Consider the following 6772-nt stretch of genomic DNA (forward strand, 5'->3'; position numbering starts at 1 on the left):
CTCCATCCTATACTCCATCTATACTTCATCCTATACTCCATCCTATACTCCATCTATACGTCATCCTATACTCCATCCTATACTTCATCCTTTACTCCATCTTATACTTCATCCATTACTCCATCTATACTTCATCCTATACTCCATCCTATACTTCATCCTTTACTCCATCCTATACTTCATCCTTTACTCCATCCTATACTCCATCTATACTCCATCCTATACTTCATCCTATACTCCATCTATACTTCATCCTATACTCCATCCTTTACTCCATCCTATGCTCCATCCTATACTCCATCTATACTTCATCCTATGCTCCATCCTATACTCCATCTATACTTCATCCTATACTCCATCCTATACTTCATCCTATACTCCATCCTTTACTCCATCCTATACTTCATCCTTTACTCCATCTATACTTCATCCTTTACTCCATCCTGTACTTCATCCTATACTCCATCCTATATTTCATCCTATACTTCATCCTATACTCCATCCTATACTCCATCCTTTACTCCATCCTATACTCCATCCTTTACTTCATCCTGTACTCCATCCTATACTTCATCCTTTACTCCATCTATACTTCATCCTTTACTCCATCCTATTCTTCATCCTATACTCCATCCTATACTCCATCCTTTACTCCATCCTATACTCCATCCTTTACTCCATCCTATACTTCATCCTATACTCCATCCTTTACTCCATCCTATACTTCATCCTATACTCCATCCTTTACTCCATCCTATACTTCATCCTATACTCCATCCTTTACTCCATCCTATACTCCATCCTTTACTCCATCCTATACTCCATCTATACTTCATCCTATACTCCATCCTATACTCCATCTATACGTCATCCTATACTCCATCCTATACTTCATCCTTTACTCCATCTTATACTTCATCCGTTACTCCATCTATACTTCATCCTATACTTCATCCTTTACTCCATCCTATACTTCATCCTTTACTCCATCCTATACTCCATCTATACTCCATCCTTTACTCCATCCTATACTTCATCCTATACTCCATCTATACTTCATCCTATACTCCATCCTTTACTCCATCCTATACTCCATCCTTTACTTCATCCTGTACTCCATCCTATACTTCATCCTTTACTCCATCTATACTTCATCCTTTACTCCATCCTGTACTTCATCCTATACTCCATCATATATTTCATCCTATACTCCATCCTATTCTTCATCCTATACTTCATCCTATACTCCATCCTTTACTCCATCCTTTACTTCATCCTGTACTCCATTCTTTACTCCATCCTATACTTCATCCTATACTCCATCTATACTTCATCCTATACTCCATCCTTTACTCCATCCTATACTTCATCCTTTACTCCATCTATACTTCATCCTTTACTCCATCCTGTACTTCATCCTATACTCCATCCTATATTTCATCCTATACTTCATCCTATACTCCATCCTATTCTTCATCCTATACTCCATCCTATACTCCATCCTTTACTTCATCCTGTACTCTATCCTATACTTCATCCTTTACTCCATTTATACTTCATCCTTTACTCCATCCTATTCTTCATCCTATACTCCATCCTATACTCCATCCTTTACTCCATCCTGTACTCCATCCTATACTTCATCCTTTACTCCATCTATACTTCATCCTTTACTCCATCCTATTCTTCATCCTATACTCCATCCTTTACTCCATCCTGTACTCCATCCTTTACTCCAGCCTATACTCCATCCTTTACTCCATCCTATACTCCATCCTTTACTCCATCCTATACTCCATCCTTTACTTCATCCTGTACTCCATCCTATACTTCATCCTTTACTCCATCTATACTTCATCCTTTACTCCATCCTATTCTTCATCCTATACTCCATCCTATACTTCATCCTATACTCCATCTATACTTCATCCTATACTCCATCCTTTACTCCAGCCTATACTCCATCCTTTACTCCATCCTATACTTCATCCTTTACTCCATCTATACTTCATCCTTTACTCCATCCTGTACTTCATCCTATACTCCATCCTATACTTCATCCTATACTCCATCCTATTCTTCATCCTATACTCCATCCTATACTCCATCCTATACTTCATCCTATACTTCATCCTATACTTCATCCTATACTCCATCCCTTACTCCATCCTATACTCCATCCTATACTTCATTCTATACTTCATCCTATACTTCATCCTATACTTCATCCTATACTCCATCCTTTACTCCATCCTATACTCCATCCTATACTTCATCCTATACTCCATCCTTTACTCCATCCTATACTTCATTCTATACTTCATCCTATACTTCATCCTATACTTCATCCTATACTCCATTCTATACTTCATTCTATACTTCATCCTATACTTCATCCTATACTTCATCCTATACTCCATCCTTTACTCCATCCTATACTTCATCCTATACTCCATCCTATACTCCATCTATACTTCATCCTATACTTCATCCTTTACTCCAGCCTATACTCCATCCTATACTTCATCCTTTACTCCATCTATACTTCATCCTTTACTCCATCCTGTACTTCATCCTATACTCCATCCTATACTTCATCCTATACTGAAGTGTGTGTGTGTGTGTGTGTGTGTGTGTGTGTGTGTGTGTGTGTGTGTGTGTGTGTGTGTGTGTGTGTGTGTGTGTGTGTGTGTGTGTGTGTGTGTGACAATCATTGGTACTTTAACTTTTACTTTCAAACGCAAACTTTGGCATTGTTTTTTATTGACTTACAACAGTTTGTTGTTTTACTTTGTTTTTTCCCCAGCGCGGCACTGACTTGTTCCTGCATTAATGTCCTTTGAGCTTCAGCAGCCCTGCAAAGTATCACATTCATGTCTTAAAAAGCGTTCTTTTTCTTGGTTGCTTTTTACATGTTTAGTGATGAAAAACGCCTCAAAAGGTTGAATGAATACAGTTGCAGGTTGAAGGGCTGGGCTAAAAGGCTATGTAACAATTAAGCACACAGCTGTTATGACAAGTAAGCTTTTACTTTGAAAAGTTTGTCACGTCCTTAAGATGAAAAAACAAAAAAAGTATTTGTTTTTTAAGTGATGTCCGCTGTATTGTTGGCATAAATTACAAATATTAGGTGTCTAATGGTTACGCTGATGTTAAATAGCAGACAGCATGGAGAAATGATCTTATATTGCACTACGAACATGACGCGACTACCAATAATGTCTCAGACCGGATGTTGGTCCGTAGTGTTAGTGTAACATATTTGTATGGACTTGCCTCTTTGTGATGTTAAGGTCCTGTTATACAGTATATGCCTTGAGCTCTTATTTTGAAGGCGCTAAGAGCGGAAGTGGTGGCACGTTGTAATGTAACCGGGGGTTTATAAATGTCGCCTGTACTGTATAAAAGTACAAGATAACAAACACGGAGGCTCCGGTTTTACACGAGGAACACTTTATTTAATTTCTTTTAAAACCTCCGCTTGAGTACAACGTGTCACCACTTCCGCTCTTTGCGCCTTCAAAATAAGAGCTCAAGGCATATACTGTATGACAGCTTATAACAGGAACTTATCACAAAGAGGCAAGCTCATATATAAATAGGTTACATTAGTAAGGACTTTTCGGACGAAAATAATGGAAACAAAAGGTTTGAATGTCTCGGAGTTCATTCAAAAGGCTTGTGTCCTTTGTTATCCGCCTTTAGCTTCATTACCTTTCCTCTCATTCGTTCGGGAGTCCGAATAAAATGCTACATTTCCTTCGCTACCTTCTTACATTTTTTCTACCATCGATGCACTTCAAAATGTTCCGTTATTTTTAATATCTGCAAAGAAAATTTTCGTTACAATTGTTTGCTTAGTTTTTATTGAAAATGGTTTCAGCTTCCGGGGTTGTATCCCGCGCGTTGAGACTGGCGCATGCGCGATACGAAGGGTCTCCTCGCCGGGATGACCACGCCCCCCCGCTCATTTGATTGGTCGCTGCAAAGTCTCTCGCTTGTTTTTTTTTTTTTAAACCTTTGTTTATAAATGTCAACATTTACAAACAGTTGAGAAATTATAATCAAAGTAAGTACAAAAACAATACAAAACAGCACCAGAGGGTTGTAAATTCAAAGTAACTAAAATAGAATGCAATATATATATATATATATATATATATATATATATATATATATATATATATATATATGTGTGTGTGTGTGTGTGTATATAAAGTGGACATTCTTGTCAAGTTAATATAAAAATTGACATTTTCGTCGAGTAAATAAAGATTTGACATTTTTATCTAGTCAAAATGTCCATTTTTATTTACTAGATATCAATTTAATTTTTTTAATTAACTTGACAAAAATGTCCACTTTATATAAACAAAACGAAAATGTCCATTTTTATTAATTTGACGAAAATGTCCACTTTTTATTAAATAAACAAAAATGTCAATTTTGATTAACTACATAAAAATGTCAATTTTTTTTATTAACTTGACAAAAATGTCCACTTTATATAAACTAAATAAAAATTGACATTTTTGTGTAAATTCATATATATATATATATATACATATATATATATGTGTGTGTGTATATAAAGTGGACATTCTTGTCAAGTTAATACAACAATTTTAATGTATATCTAGTTAACAAAAATGGACATTTTCGTCGAGTTAAATAAAGATTTGACATTTTTATCTAGTCAAAATGTCCATTTTTATTAACTAGATATTAATTTAATTTTTTTAATTAACTTGACAAAAATGTCCACTTTATATAAACAAAACGAAAATGTCCATTTTTATTAACTTGACGAAAATGTCCACTTTTTATTAAATAAACAAAAATGTCAATTTTTATTAACTACATAAAAATGTCAATTTTTTTTATTAACTTGACAAAAATGTCCACTTTATATAAACTAAATAAAAATTGACATTTTTGTGTAAATTCATATATATATATATATATATATATATATATATATATATATGTGTGTGTGTGTGTGTGTGTATATAAAGTGGACATTCTTGTCAAGTTAATACAACAATTTAAATTTATATCTAGTTAACAAAAATGGACATTTTCGTCGAGTTAAATAAAGATTTGACATTTTTATCTAGTCAAAATGTCCATTTTTATTAACTAGATATTAATTAAAAAATTTTAATTAACTTGACAAAAATGTCCACTTTATATAAACAAAACGAAAATGTCCATTTTTATTAACTTGACGAAAATGTCCACTTTTTATTAAATAAACAAAAATGTAAATTTTTATTAACTACATAAAAATGTCAATTTTTTTTATTAACTTGACAAAAATGTCCACTTTATATAAACCTTTGTTTATAAATGTCAACATTTACAAACAGTTGAGAAATTATAATCAAAGTAAGTACAAAAACAATACAAAACAGCACCAGAGGGTTGTAAATTCAAAGTAACTAAAATAGAATGCAATATATATATATATATATATATATATATATATATGTGTGTGTGTGTGTGTGTATATAAAGTGGACATTCTTGTCAAGTTAATATAAAAATTGACATTTTCGTCGAGTAAATAAAGATTTGACATTTTTATCTAGTCAAAATGTCCATTTTTATTTACTAGATATCAATTTAATTTTTTTAATTAACTTGACAAAAATGTCCACTTTATATAAACAAAACGAAAATGTCCATTTTTATTAATTTGACGAAAATGTCCACTTTTTATTAAATAAACAAAAATGTCAATTTTGATTAACTACATAAAAATGTCAATTTTTTTTATTAACTTGACAAAAATGTCCACTTTATATAAACTAAATAAAAATTGACATTTTTGTGTAAATTCATATATATATATATATATACATATATATATATGTGTGTGTGTATATAAAGTGGACATTCTTGTCAAGTTAATACAACAATTTTAATGTATATCTAGTTAACAAAAATGGACATTTTCGTCGAGTTAAATAAAGATTTGACATTTTTATCTAGTCAAAATGTCCATTTTTATTAACTAGATATTAATTTAATTTTTTTAATTAACTTGACAAAAATGTCCACTTTATATAAACAAAACGAAAATGTCCATTTTTATTAACTTGACGAAAATGTCCACTTTTTATTAAATAAACAAAAATGTCAATTTTTATTAACTACATAAAAATGTCAATTTTTTTTATTAACTTGACGAAAATGTCCACTTTTTATTAAATAAACAAAAATGTCAATTTTTATTAACTACATAAAAATGTCAATTTTATTTATTAACTTGACAAAAATGTCCACTTTATATAAACCTTTGTTTATAAATGTCAACATTTACAAACAGTTGAGAAATTATAATCAAAGTACAAAAACAGTACAAAACAGCGCCAGGGGGTTGTAAATTCAAAGTAACTAAAATAGAATGCAAATTATATATATATATATATATATATAAAGCCATAGGCTCACTCAATTTCAGTAAATAATTTAAATTTGGAACACAGTATCATCGTTTTCACAGCTTTTTGCTTGTTAGAGTTAGAGAGTGTTTTAACGTAGAGTTTTAATTCTTTAACTGTCGTCACTATATTGCATATTTTTCAAAAGAATGACGTAGCGGCTGACTACGGGGTTTTCGCCAATAGATTTGGCTGGGGGGCAGGACTTCCGGGGAGCGATATAGTGTTGTAGTTGTGTCGTTAAAGACAAGACAAGTTTTATGAGCCTACATTCCTGGAATATTACAATATATATATATATATATATATATATATATACATACACAC

This window comes from Nerophis lumbriciformis, linkage group LG37 (genome assembly GCF_033978685.3).
Source record: "Nerophis lumbriciformis linkage group LG37, RoL_Nlum_v2.1, whole genome shotgun sequence".
NCBI classification, from domain to species: Eukaryota; Metazoa; Chordata; class Actinopteri; order Syngnathiformes; family Syngnathidae; genus Nerophis; species Nerophis lumbriciformis.